Source organism: Peromyscus eremicus, chromosome 7 (assembly GCF_949786415.1).
Source record: "Peromyscus eremicus chromosome 7, PerEre_H2_v1, whole genome shotgun sequence".
NCBI lineage: Eukaryota > Metazoa > Chordata > Mammalia > Rodentia > Cricetidae > Peromyscus > Peromyscus eremicus.
The window spans coordinates 85,460,648-85,476,395 of record NC_081422.1 but is presented as its reverse complement, the minus strand read 5'-3'; positions in this window follow the sequence as shown (position 1 = coordinate 85,476,395).

The window sequence follows — 15,748 nt, the reverse complement described above, 5'->3', positions numbered from 1 at the left end:
CAAAGGACAGCTAATTTTTCCTACATGTTAAAAATTGTCATTAAAGGGAATAATACTATTTTAATAACATAAAATATATAACACTTAGGAATTAATATTTCAACAGATAAAGAATACTGAAAATATTCCTGAGAGGAGCTGAAAAAAATCCAAATGAAGGAAAAGACATACTCTGCTCATAGATCAGAAAATTCAATTTTAATTAAGATGGTGAATTAGTGGCCTGGGAGATGGCTCAGTAGGGAAGAATATTTTCTGCTCTTACAGAGGACCTGGGTTGGGCTGCCAACACCCACATGGTGCCTCACAAACCACCTTTAGGACAGGGAAACTAATACCCATGAAATCTCAACAACATGACTTTCTAAACAAGACCTGAGCACTTTAACATCAGTTAACATCCCTGTGTATGTAGGATAAATCGCATGAGGCCCCACTCCTTGCTGTTATAAGCAATTAACAGTTGCTGAGAAAGGGAAAATTAGACTTCCACAGGGATGAGCCCCTGGCTGATTATCCAATACCCACTGATCAGCTCTAGAAACATGAAGGTAGGCGACACTGATTGGACTGTGCAGATTGTATTTATACCTTTATTCATTTACATGTATATATAATAACAATAGTTAAAGATGTGGAGGCAGTCAATTTGGGGTAAAACGTAGGAGGGGTAAGATAGGGGAGAGGAAGAGGAAAACAATGTAATCATATTTTAATTAAAGAAAAAAGGGAGGAGAAACTCAGAAAGATCACAGATGAGTTAACTATCTTAGTTATGATACTGGTTCATGGAAGCATTCAGGTGACATTTTTAAAATATTAATAATTTAGTCAATATTGGTTATATCTTTAAGAAGTTATCCATGTGTTGGAAAATTCTTCCCCTCAATGACTTCTAATCTTGAATATTTGGAGTAATGGATTGCATGGCTCTGCAAGGGCTTTTAACCAAAAGATATTCTAATTTAAACACTATTGTACTTGATAGACATAAATAAAAGCATTTTTAGTGTTACAGAAGAAGATCCATTTTCATTTACTTCTGTACAGAGTTTGCCAAAATCTCTTACTTAAGCAGTGTTCCTAATGAAAACAAGCCTGGCCTTTCAAGATGAGCATGTAGAAGTGAAGTCTGTGACATTATGCCCTGAGGTCAATTCTGACTTTTTTTCTGGGAGACAAAATTCTGTGTGGCTCACCTGCTATGAATTTCACAGAAGACTTAACAATTGATTTTCTGAGAATTCACTACAGAACAAATATGACAATGTAATGTGTTTAAACTAAGGAACAGTAGCAGATGATTTTTATTAGCTTATTGTAGATTTATATGCTATGTAAAAAGACTCATGAGAATTTCATCAAAAATAGCAACTTAATAGTTCTCTTTCCTTACTCATTCCTTTATTTCCTCAATAAACTGCAAAAAGCTCCTGCTTTTCTAATGCAGCATCTTGATGTCATTGATTTCTATTCTTGTCTGTGAGTTATTCCTACCTGCTTCCTTTCTTCTTAATGTCCCTTCCTCCAGTTTCTTCTCTATCACTTCTTAGCCCTCATCAACATTGGGTGTACAGTAACTGAAGATGTGAGGGGTAAACTGCATGAAGATGTGGTTAACTATTGTAATATACATAGAACAAACACAGATTTGGACATGTCAAAGTATATGTTTACTCTCATATCTTACCTCATCAGTTTAAATTTTGTTCACTAAAATCAATGTTTTTCTCTTTTAGAAATACTCAAATCTGTGAATTTATTCCAGATACTGTCACCATTAACTAGTGAGACAGCCTCCAGCTGAAGGTTGCTGGACAATTCACACTTTAATAGTTTTCCAAAAATGTGCCTTTTCCCCATTTTCAAATGTTAAACTTGTAGTTAATAGTTGCCTTAACAATCACACAAGGATTATGTTCAATTTCCTCATTTTTTCCTTAATTACCTTCTTCTTTAGTTGACAGTTACTGTAAGTTATTTCAGGTTCTAGGCACAAGAGGAAGAAAATGTGAGGGACAAATTTTCTCTTGTTCAGCTGAGTGGCTTTCTATGATCTGATAGATGGTTAAGAGTCAACCCTCACTAGAGACTGAAAATCACTGGAGACACCCATCAATGGGGTCACTCTAGAGAAGTTTAACTACAGATGGAGTCTTTCTTATATTTATTGATCCACTACAACTCATTCTGCATGCCCTAAGATTTACATTACCTCCTTCTTCACACTACGAGCCTTAGGCTCTTCTTTTGGCCAAAACCCAAGAACATGCTGTGCCCACTCATTTCCTCCGAAGTTCATTTGGAGCAAGAGAAACTTTGAAACTTTTATGTCTTCCTAAAATCTATATGGGAAAACCTTTGTAAAGTTTCATTATACACATTCTTCTCATATCTACTGCAGAATGTTATTTCTTCCATACAGGCTTTTGAGTTGAAATTTCGATATTGAACCTTGTAAAAATCAGGTTTAAAATTTTGTATCTCTTATGATCATTGGCACTTTAGAAATAATCTCACATTAAGACATTCAAATTAATCTCTAACTGTAGCTTTACCTATCTTAATAAATTAAAATCTCTCTCTCTCTCTCTCTCTCTCTCTCTCTCTCTCTCTCTCTCTCTCTCTCCCCAAACGAAGAGATAGTGAAGTGTTTTGTGGAAACCCTTCTACAAAGACAGTTTCAATAAGCTTTATAGGTACAGTTTATCCAAAAGCAACTCAAAATATAAAAAAGAAATTATCATTACTTTACAGGTTTGACAGTCAGTGGTGTTCTTCACCTTTCCTTAGGATTCACCTGGCTTGTAAAAACCAGCTGTTCTTCACCCTTCAAAACATACTGGCATGCAATGAGTTGTTATTTGACATTGTTCTTTAGAAAAAGGAAAGATATCTCTGTAGCTGAATGTCTAAACATTCTTATTAAATAAAAAACACGGAGCCAAATATAGGGGTGAAAGCCTTAGAGATCAGGAAAATAGTGAGAGCCACCAACCAACCTTACTTCACCAGCTCTGTAGCTTCCAAATGCCATGACTTCCTGTCTACCCTGGCTTTTATTGCCTTGCTGTTCTGCCCTCTCATTGGCTCTTAGCCCAACTACCTCACTTCCTTGTCACTGCCTGTCTGTACAAACCTCCAGGTCTCTATGGTTGGTCCTGGGATTAAAGGCATGTGTCACCATGCTTGGTTGTATTCCCTAGTGTCGCCTTGAACACACAGAGACCCTGCCTGCCAAGTGATCGGATTAAAGGTGTGTCCTACCACTGCCTGACTTTTGTGTTTATTTAAAATGGCTGGCTATTTCCTCTGATCTCTAGGAAACCTTATTTATTAACATACAAATAAAATATCACCACATTTCAGCACAAATAAAATATCACGACATATCTCAGGTAGAAGCAAAGCCCTTAACAGAAGCAGGAGAGTCTTGTGGTAGAACTCCTCCCTATGAATATGGCATGGCCATTGTCTTCTTGAAGTTATAGCAGCTGTAATCATCTACACAAATCATGCCTAATTCCCTTGTAGAAAGGAGAGTGTTTACCATATCTTCTTCTGAGACTTCAGACACTCACTCCTGCCTTAAATCTGTATGTCCTCTTGCCTCAGCAGCACATGACCTTGAGGATGCTTGTGTACATAAAAAGTAGAATGTTGACGGAGTTAGAACTCCAATTATTTTGAGTCATTGCCTCTATTGTGGTGAAGTGGTTGCCTGAGTCATCCACATTCTTTTATGTAGTCCCAGTAATCTCATTGGTTCACCGAATTTGACCAGATGGCACAATTTCTTTGGTTTATTGATATCCTATCTAAAGTGAATAAATGTTTCTATGTATCTTCCCATTTTTAAAAAAAGTGTTATGTTACATTCCAATGGAGTAGATGATAAAGTGGTACCTTGAGTTAATATGCAATCAAGAGCAAGAGATAAGCCACATTCAGCACCATCAGTTGGGCATTAACCATGCTTTGCGCACTAATCTTCCTTCACATGAATATGGGAGGCAGTGACTGAAAATGAATCTTTTAAAGGGGACAAGGGCTGGCCTCACATGCTCACAAACAAATGTGAGAGACATTGCAGATGATATGTGAGATGAAAAAGATGGTACAGAAGTCACTCAATATTCAAATTGTCTGCTTAAATAATATGTATCACTTAAGAGAAACAACATATTTTGGCTCATGGCTTTAGAGGCTTCAGTCAACGGCCACTGTACTCATCTACTTGGCAAGGTATCATTGCAGTAGGAGCATGTGGCAGAATAGAACTGGTCACAACATGTCTGGGAGAAATCAGAAGGCATGTGAGGAAGTAGCAAAGGATAATTCACCTCCAAGGACTTATCCAGTGATGTACACCCAGGCAGCTCTGACCTCCCAAAGTTCCCATGACCTCCCATTAGCATCTTCAACTATTAAAAAAAAAAAGGTTGCAAAGCATGCATTTGTAGAGGAAAATTTCAGATTCAAAATATTATAGAATGTTGAGAAAACAGCAAAATACGTATTGAGAGCAGGGCTTTTAATGCTGGCTTATGAAAAAGAAACCCTACTAATAGGCAACTTCATATTTCCCATATTTATTTCATTTTCATTATTTTTGTGAACCAGCAGGTAAATTTAACAATTTATTCACAACAAGTTCAATTTGCATTAGCTGAGATGGTTCAGTGGGTCAAGGCTCTTGTGACCAAGTTTAACAACCTGAGTTTGGCACATAGAGCCCACATAATGGAAGGAGAGAACCAACCCCTACAAATTGTCCTCTGACTCACACAAAAATATAAATTATTTAATTCCAGTTCTAATTACATCCCTAAGTAGAGTCTTTAAAATGCAGTTTCCAATTCCACTGTTTTAAATTTAATTTTTACTTGGTCTTAGAAAAACTAGGATGATTTTATCTGATGTAAAATTGACAAAATGTTACTAACAATGCCTAAAAGGTGATAGCAGTGGTGATTTTCAAGTTCCTATAATAGAAAAATAAAGTGCAACCATTGTGTTGACATCCTTTGTAGATCAGTAAAAACAAGTGGGCATAAAATCATTTTACAGAGATGGCAAGCCAAACTAGTGGAAACGCATGAACTGTGGACCAATAGCTGAGGAGCCCACATGGTACTGGACTAGGTCCTCTGGGTAGGCAAGACAGTTGTTTAGCTTAAACTGTTTAGGGGGCCTTCAGGCAGTGAGATTGGGACCTGTCCTGGTGCATGAGCTGGCTTTTTGGAGCCCAGTGCCTATGGTGGGACACTTTGTGCAGCCTTGGTGCAGGAAGTGGGGCTTGGACCTGCCTCAACTAAATGTACCAGGCTCTGCTGACTCCCCATGGGAGACCTTGCCTTGGAGGAGGTGGGAATGGGTGGTGGGTTGTGGGGGAAAACTGGGAGGAGGGAGGTGGGAGGAGAGAGGAATCTGTGGTTGATATGTAAAATGAACAGAAAATCTCAATAATAATAAAAAATTTTAAAAATCATTTTAAAAATTTGCTATCTACAAAGAAGTATCTGTTATGTTTCTTTATTAGCTTAAGTATGGGAGTTCTTTTAATGACTAGTATGTTTTTTCAAGAACTGATAAACTTTTGAGAAAAACAAAGACAGGAGAGACTAAAATAAAAAACAATTTTTTTCCTTAGTGTAGACCCCACTTACACAGAAATCTCTTGTAGAACATCTTGCCAGACATTTTATTCATTTGCATTTATTTTCCTTCTATGTCTGACTACCATGTCTGACTATCCTATGTGATTGGAAATGGCATCTTGTTTCCTTGTCTTCTTTCTTCATTCTTAACTCAGATCTTGTAGTGGATAGCTGGTCTGTCTATGACTTTGAAGCATCACACCTAGAGATGTAGCAGGTAACTGTCCTACCTACCTATGACCTTGAAACGCCTGCCCCTGGGGCGTGGCTCGGGGCTACCTTAAGACCCAACCGAGAGGCACCTCCCTCATGGGTCCATGAGACGGACCAACCAGAAGAACAGCATGGGACTGTAACTCAGCCTTCCAGGACCCTACGATGAATCTCCCATGCTTTAATGAGTTTTCTTCCCTAGTAAATTCCTTCACCCTTTAAGCAGACTCCATGGATTTCTCATAATAAGATCTAGACATGTGTCAAATATACAATAAAGCCAGTTTGCTAAGTGCTATAGGAGGTCAAGACAAGGTTCCTATGCATAAATACTGTTACCACTAATAAAGCATATGAATATACTCTTCAAGTATGTGGTCCAGTCCTCCCATAGCCTCTAGGTCGAATACTCAATTCCTCCATATTTCAAAGTCCAGTCAGTTACTTATGTGTTGTGGAATATTACTTTAACTATGTAAAGATGCATTACATTGTGTTTATGCTGCATTTGTTTAGTTATGTAAAGATGTGTTGCTGTTTCATCTTGCCTACCTAAGGCACCTGATTGGTCTAATAAAAAGCTGAACAGCCAATAGCAAGGCAGTAGAGGGATAGGTGGGGCTACTGGGCAGAAAGCATAAGCAGCAGGGGGAATCTAGGCTCAGGAAAAAGAGAACAAAGGAGAAAGAAGAGAATGAAGGGGATACCCAGGGCCAGCCAGCCAGGCAGCCATCAGCCAGCCAGATACAGAGGAAGCAGTGAAAGTAACACACACAGAGTGAAAGAAAGGTAAAAGGCCCTGAGACAAAATGTAGATGAAAAGAAACAGGTTAAATTAAGTGATAAGAACTAGTGGGACAAGCCTAAGGTAAGGCTGGGCATTCGTAAATGATAATAAGTCTCCATGTCATGATTTGGGGGCTGCTTGTTCAAAAAAGCCTGCTACACTAATGTGGTCATGGGATGGTTTTGAGCTAAAGCTGAGTTCTAGGACTACAGTATATTCTGTTTCCTCCAACATTTCTGACTCAAAAAAACCCTTGGACTTGGGTAAGATACATATTATGTGAAAGATGAAAATGCAAAGCCTAGGAGTAACATGCGCACAGCAATTCAGTGTAAGCATAAATGATGCCATGATTTTAATCTACCAATCTGCAGCCCTTCATCACATCAGACCTTAATTAGTCATCTTATTATACTACACAACATTCTAGAATATGTGACAAATGTGATTTTCTGTACCTCTTTCTATGGTTCAAATTCTTGAAAAACTTTTCTGTAACATTTATTTCCATAAGATCTGATGCATACATTGATTGTAAATATTTTGTAAATTGAATGTAATATTTAAAGTACAATTTCCAAAGGTCAAAAGCAAGCCGCTGGATATTGAATAACATATTTGAAACACTCTTAAGAATACATATACTTAGGCACCATGTTTTAATTTAACTTCCTGTCATTACAGTAACTAGTCTCAAAATGGCTCCCTATTTATGCAATATGTTAGCTGCAATGTTACTTAAATTGAACAGATGAATGTCTTCTAATAATGTATGTTTACTTCATGAACTTGTCGGCAATTACATTGTAATTATGCCTCTGTAGGTGCTTTTTACTGACATATAGAGCACTAGTGCATTTTAAATGTAATTGCAGTTCTCTGTACCATTTAGCAAGGCTGAAAATTGTTAAAGGTTTGTAAATTACCTACATTTAGACCATAGGCAACTAGGCAAATTAAGTGACACTGTCAGTAATGTTACAACATAAATTGGTACCAAGTATAAATTCAAGGTACACTTTCTTTTCTAAATTAAAATGTGGCTTACAGAATGCCTTCTGAAAAAGAGAAAAAAACAAATCAGGCTCTCTCCTTTCATCACACACACAAAACAGTGGCCAGTCTGGAACAATTAAAATAGTGAAGCCCTTTAAGGCAGAGACTTTGGAATGGTTTCATAGTACTCAGAAAAGATTAGTAACTAGCCATATGTCCGTGAGGTTCGAGAGAAGGCAAATCCCTCACAGAATTCTCCACCAACTATGTAGCAAAGTAAGAATTTAGCATTTACTCTTGAATATTCTTCTATCTATGGCCTCATTCAAATTACTTAATTATTGAACTTGATAATCTAAAAGGTAGGAACAATAATATCATCTTATAAGAGTTACTGTGAATTAAAATAAAATAAAAATTTCAGGCCCTTAAAAATATTAGTTTCCTTAGAAGCGTCTTCAAGTGATGGTAATCAAGCCTATTAAAAGCAAAAACAATAACCAGGAAAAATTACCCTGCTATGTTTGAGAGAAGTAATCTCCTTAATGTTATGTCAGCCAGGTATGGACTGCACAACTTGTCTAGACTTACATTGTCCTGTGGGACTAAAGAAAGCCAGTGATAACTATATATTGAAAAATGTTCACATTTGCTCCTTAGCCAATGTTCCATAGAAAAGACCAGTCTCCAAAGACCAGCAATGCCAGTTAAGGAAATTAATTTTGAAAGTATTACTCTGTCACTTCATGCCTTCAGGCCAGTCACTTATTGATGGCAAGAGTTTAGGTTTAGATAAAACCATTTCACCCATGCAAGCCCTCTCCATTAAAGGAGAAACAAGCAGCTAGGCTTGACAGCTCAGAGAAGACCCAATTTAAAAGGCTCGTTTTACCTCAATTTAAGATGTAAGTGTTGATACGGTCATTTCTTTAAAAAAAATTATTTATATGCATATGTGTGTGACCGCAGGTCTGTACTTGCAACTGTGTGTGAGTATCTGAGGAGCCAGAAGTCATCAGATGCTCTGGAGCTGGAGTTATAGGCAGTCGTGAGCCACCTGACGTGGGTGCTGGGAACCATCTCTGGTCCTCCACAAGAGCAGCAACTGCTCTTAACTGCTGAGACATCTCTCCAGATTCTAAAAAGCTATTAGAAAGTGATGAAGTGAGATGATAACAAAGTTACACGCATTTAAAATAATCTCACATTCATGTGACATCCTCCCCTTACTGAAATACATATTTCAGCCTGGGAACATCTGTATTTGTGTGAAGAACGAGTGTCACATAATGGTGAACAGGTTGATTTCTTTTCCTTTCTTAGACATAAGTTTCTCTTTTACAGATAACCATAATTAAGTTGCCATTCTTCACAGTCTTAAATTCATAAATTCATAAATGATGTGAAAAGTATTTATCAAGTACCTGTATGGTATAGTTCTTGGTAATAGCCACATTTTCTTAGACATTTGGTATAGAAATTTAAATTTCAGCCGGGCGGTGGTGGCGCACGCCTTTAATCCCAGCACTCGGGAGGCAGAGGCAGGCGGATCTCTGTGAGTTCGAGGCCACCCTGGGCTACCAAGTGAGTTCCAGGAAAGGCGCAAAGCTACACAGAGAAACCCTGTCTTGAAAAACCAAAAAAAAAAAAAAAAAAAAAAAAAAAATTTAAATTTCAAATTTTCTACTTCAGTTTTAAACGTTTCAGTTTCATTTCCCAAGTTACCTTATATATATTTTTTTCATCTTACTGAGAGGTATAGTTAGTTATACACTGATTTTTGTAGCAGGAAGAGCACAGAAAGAGCTGTCACCATGTTCATATAAGCAAAGTGCCTGGAAGGTCTCTTAGGTGATGCTACTTTCCTAACAGCTGCTATGACTCGAGGGGAAGCTTCTCCACGGATAGCATCCAGCCAGGCTTGGTTGCCTACTTAGGAGGTAGAGTGTCTTGTGGGGAGAGTTTCCATTAAGGTTGTGGTAAAGGGAACATCTCGGGATGGCACAGAGAAAAAAAAAAATAGAGCGGACTCGGATGTGCACAGAGCTTAGAAGAAAGGAGCACTCAGTAGCATGAGGCTTAAAAAAAAAAAAAAAAAAAAAAATGAATGTCAGCAGAAAGTTCCCTGAACCATGACAGGGGTTCACAGATTCCTTAGACCAAGCAGTCACGAGATTCCCCGCTAGGGCAGGGAGAGGAGGGGGGGCATAGGGGCTCAGTGAGGACACAGATCTGTGCCCTGGCCTGAGTTTTTAGTGCTTGCTCAAAATAGAACAAGGGACATGATGTTCCAGAACCCTGGGGGAAACCTCTGGTGGTTTAGAGAGACATTTAGCTTCTCTGAAAGTGAAGTGGAAAGTGTACTTCTGGAGTTGGATTTTAACAGAAGGTCTGAGTGCTGAGGCAGAAGCAAGCATAGCGAGACAAAAGCAGTGCACATGAATGCCTCATCACGCAGAGAAGTGTGTGCTCAGGCTCCACACACAGAGAGGTTCCAGTGCATTTGATCCTATTCCCACTTCGCGCGAACTACACTTGGCTTTGTAAGAAAAGCTGCTGGGTTGGAAGTGATGTTGCTCCACGCAGACTGTATTGGGTGTGAAGTGTGGCAATGGAGGACATGAGGTAGGTGAAGAAAATAAAACACATTTCAACCACAGCTCAGATTTTTAGGAGGCACTCAAATACTTGTTTTTTTCCTTACTGTACAATAAATGGAATCCACGCTTTACAAAAAGGAAAGTCAGCTTAAGAAAGGAAAGTAAAATAGGCAGAAGAGAGCTAAGGAGTGCCTGAAGAGATCCTTTCAATATTCTTATCTCAATACTGAACAAATCCAACCACTGTCCTGAGACCACCATGAATTACAGTGATGCATTTCAGTCTCAATGAGAAGCTAGGACACAAAGGGGACTGTGAGTCTGCCCAAAAGCCTAGAAAATTGAGTTTGTAAATGAGATAATTATTATTTTTATTATAGAACTAAGCCACTCTTTATTTCCTTATTGTATACCACATAAACCATATATATATACACATATATATGTATATATATGTGTATATATATATACATATATATACAACTCCTATTTCCATTCTATTTTCTCTATTAGTCTTTTTTTAGTTGAAAATAGATTTTTTCATACAATATATTCTGCTTACAGTTTCCTCTCCCCCTTCTCCTCCAAGACTCTCCCCACTTCCTTACCCAGCCAAATCCACACTCCTTCTCTCTCTCATTAGATAACAAAGAGGCATCTAAAAAAGTTAGTAAAATAAATTAGAATAAATCCAAATCAAATTCCTGGGAACTTCCCTAGCACCTGAGTTCTCCCTATCCCCATGATGTCTCCCCCATCACGGTATCTCTCATTGCTCTCCCACTCCATCCATGTTCAAGCTCAACCATCCCATTCCCTTATTTTCTCATCTTTCATCCCCTACCCTCCATTGCCCACCCCTCATCCCCAGTTTACTCATGGAGTTCTCATCTATTTCCCCTTCCCAGGGTGATCCATGCATCCCTCTTAGGGTCTTCCTTATTAGCTAGCTTCTCTGGAGCTGTGGGTTATAGTCTGGTTATCCTTTGATTTACATCTAGTATCCACTTGTGAGTGAGTACATAACATGTTTATCCTTCTGAGTCCGGGGTTACCTCACTCAGGATGTTATTTTCTTGATCCATCCATTTGCCTGCAAATTTCATGATGTCATTGCTTTTTACTGCTGAGTAGTACTTCATTGCGTATACGTACCACATTTTCTTAATCCATTCTTTGGTGGAGGGGCTAGGCAAGTTCCCAGGAATCCACAAAGATGACTCCATCTTAGACTACTAGCAATAGTAGAGAGGGTGCCTGAACTAGCTTACCCCAGTAATCAGATCAGTGAATACCCTAACTGTCATCATAGAGCTTTTCTCCAGTAACTGATGGAAGCACATGCAGAGATCCACAGCCAAACACCAGGCCAAGCTCCAGGAGTCCAGTTGAAGAGAGAGAAGAGGGATTCTATGAGTAAGGGGCATCAGTATCATGATGGGAAAACCTACAGAGATAACCAAACCAAGCTAGTGGGAACTCATGAAATTTAGACCAACACCTGTGGTGCCTCTATGGAACTGGACTAGGCCCTCTGCATAAGCCAGATAGTTGTGTAGCTTGATCTGCTTAAAGGTCCCCAGGTAGCAGGATCAGGATCCATCCCAGGTGCATGAGCAGTCTTTTTGGGGCCCACTACCTATGAGAAGAACACTTCGCACAGCATTGAGGCAGGGGAAGGGCCTTGGACCTGCCTCTACTGAGTGTACCAGACTCTGCTGACTCCCCATGGAAGGCTTTACCTTCTTGTAGGAGGGAATGGGGGTGGGTTGCTGGGTATAAGGCTGGAAAGGCAGGAGGAGGGAAGAGGGAGATCTGTGACTGGTATGTAAAATGAATAAAAATTTCTTAATTAAAAAAAAAAACAAACCAGAATAGGACAAAACAAACAGAAAAAAAGAGCCAAAATAAAAAAGCACAAGAAACACATACAGACACATTTGCACACACAGAAAATCCATTTTAAAAAAATGGAAACCAAAGCATATAAGCAAAATACCTGTAAGGTTATTTTTTTTTAAATGCCCTGACAAAATATTATGAGACAAAACAAAAATCCTTCAAAAATACCATTGAGTTCATTTTGTGCCTTAGACCCAGAGGTAAATCAAATACCATTATTCTACTAAAAAAAAAAGTCAATAAAATGACTCCTAATGGCATTCTGCTATACTCTTCCATCAGTGCCATGCTCAGCCATGATAAGAGAAGCTTTCTGCTTCAGTAGATGGGAACAAACAGGGACCCATAACTGGACTATGTGGAGAGAGTGAGAGACTTTGGAACACTCAGTCCTAAGTTCCTCCCAACAGGGATCAGGGAACTCTGAGAAAGAAGAAACGGGAAAGATTGTGAAAGTAGTGGGGTGGCAGACTCCAAGGGAAAAAAGCCTTCTAAACATAGCAGAACCAATGCATATATGAACTCACAGACACTGGCAGCTTGCACAGAGCTGGCACAGGTCTAGGCCAGGTGAGGCTCCAGTCCTGCAAAGGGAAATAGACACATGACCCCATCCCTAAGCCAGAAGTTACCTCCATTGGCAACCCCCCATAAAGGAAAGCTTAGTTTTCTCCAACAGTTTTCTCTCACTGATAGAAACAACACTTGAGACAATTATTTTAAAAAAATAATGTTTTTAAGCAGTATTATTCCAGATTACTTATTAACTAACATGATTCTTCTATGAAGCTTGTACTTTGACAATTTCAGAGATGTATATAATACATTCCAAATATTCTCTCCCCCTCCACCTTTTCTTATCTCCCTACCATCTCTAGCAAACCTTTTCTTTTCTACATCTTTCTCAGGTTAATGACTTTCTGTCTTATTTGTCTTGTTTGTGACACATTTAGTTTCTGTGTGATTATTGGATTGCAACTATCCATTGGAGCCTGGTGGGCTAACCAATAGGTACAACTGAAGGCAAATGACTCACCCCCTCCATAAATCTATCATTAGCAAACAGTGTGTCAATGGGAGGTAAGGGTCCCTGAGCTCACTTCTCCATTCATGCCTGACTACTGATGGGTCATTTTGTTTGTTTTTTCAAGACAGGGTTTCTTTGTGTAGCCTTGGCTGTCCTGGAACTTATTTTGTAGACCAGGCTAGCCTGGAACTCAAGATCTGCTTGCTCTGCTGTAACAGGGTATCTTTGGGACCATCAACCAGCTCCCAAATCATAACATGGAGACTTATTAGTTATGAATTCCTTATCTTATGCTTATCTCACTAGCTCTTATAATTTAACCTGTTTCTCTTCATCTATATTTTGCCTCAGGACCTTTTACCTTTTTTTCCTTCTGTATATGTTACTTTCACTGATTCTTATGTCTGGCTGGCTGGCAGCTACCTGTCTGGCTTCTGGCTCTGGGCATGTCCCTCTCTCCCTTATTCTCCTCTCCTTCTTCTCTCTTTCTCTCCTATTTATTTTCTCTGCCCACTAGTCCTGCCTATCCCTCTTCGACCTAGCTTTTGGCCATTCTGCTTTTATTAGACCAATCAGGAGCCTTAGGCAGGCAAGGTGAAATAGCAACACATCTTTAAATAGTTAAACAAATGCAGCATAAACAAATGTAACACACCTTTACACAGTTAAAGTAATATTCCTCAGTGTAAACAAATGTAACCGTCTTTACATACATAGTTAATGTAATTTCCACAACACTCTGCCTCTTGAGTGCTGGAATTAAAGGTTTGAGCCATTCTTGTGTAGTAGGTAGATATCTGCAGTTGCTTTGAGTACATAACTGCAATGACCATGTCATGCTTAGAAAATGATATTTCTAGGGCTGAGCACTCATCTGTCTTTTATTCCCAGTACTTTATGGTAATGAATCTCTGCATACACTGGAAAAAGGGTCTTCTCTGACTATTGCAGAGAATATAGCATTTGCCTATGGGTAAAATGTAAGTATTTGGAAGATAATTTGATGCTCTGTCAATTTAGTTAAACAACAGTATTCCATTTACCTTATAACACAGAACCTCCTCATCTAGGAGTTTCTTATCAGATTTACAGTTCTGGATTCTGAGTATGGATTCCCGTCTGTGGAGCGGGTTCAAATCCCATCAGAGCTGTTGAATACTTCTTAGAACAATAGTTCCACTCTTGCATAAGTGGGTGCATTTTGCCAGGGTTTGCAGCTAGGTAAGATCATTGATGCCTTTTATTTCTCTAAAATCCTGCATAGCACCTTGTGGAACTGTGAAAGATAACTACCAGGGAGGAAGGTTCCAACTAAATTTCATCTTGGTTCCTGTATATCATATAACCAAGAAATATGGAATCTTCAGCAGTAGGATCTTACCATCTACCAAAAACACATTTCCAAGACATTTCTGAACAAAATGGCAAGTGCTAAATTCAAAATAATGATCTTAGTAACATTTATAAATGCATATTCTAAAGACATTCCAAATTCTTTATATGCATTAACTTATTTAGTACTCTGCCACACACTTGCACGGATTGCGTCCCAGAATCATGACAAGGGGCAGCAAGGAAATGAAAAAAATGAGAGACATACATACAAAGAAAAGCTGGACTGAACTCTTAGACGGAGAGGCTGCAGCATCTGGGAAGCTCAGAATGTTTATTTTTTTTACAATTGAGCAGGTAGAGCAGGCTATTGCATGTAAGCTAAATGAGGAGGTGGAGTCATTCCATACAGATATATAAAAAGGCAGGGTTATTACATGCATCTGAACAAGGAGGCAGGTTTAGCTCATCTCTGTAGCAGTCTCTGTAGAGAGCAGTCTTCAGGTTATAAACATGGGGGGAAGAGAAAGCTATGATGGGTACTTTCTGTACACTGCCAACATTTGCACTCTAGGACCAGAGAAAGGCTTTGCAGTTCCCCTGAGTTTCACCAGGGGAACACTTTGCCATTCCTTTGAGGCTTAAGTAGTAGGGTCCTTCACATGCCTCTGCCCATGTCGACAACACATACTCACTCAGGACTTTACTTGTCCCCTATAGCACCCCAAATGCTGAAAGTCCTGTTTATATTTTATGTACAAGGAAATTGAGCCATTCAATTTGTCCATGCTCATACACCTGAAACTCTGAAAAGGAAGTATTTGAGGCACAAAGGCAATTCTTAACAATAGTGTATTAAAAGTAAGAACTAGGACTGGAGAGATATCTCAGTAGATAAAGGCACTGATGACCCAAGTTCAGTTTCTAAGACCTACAAGGTAGAAGGAAAGAACTAATTCCCACAAGCTGTCCTTTGAGCTCTGCATGCACATGGTGGCAAATGTACACACATGTGCATGTAAATAAACTACAGTAAACACAAAACCAGTAAGTTTTGTTGTAAATAAATCAAAGTTTTATGTAAATAAAGCTATAAAATCATATTTGTAGGCCTAAATAAAATTTAAGCAAGAAGAAATATCATTTTCTTAGCAAGATACATTTAATGAAAGTTTAGTCTGTCCTCAAGTCTAGAGCAGGAGCAGTGACTCCCTTTGCTAAGACAGAGTTT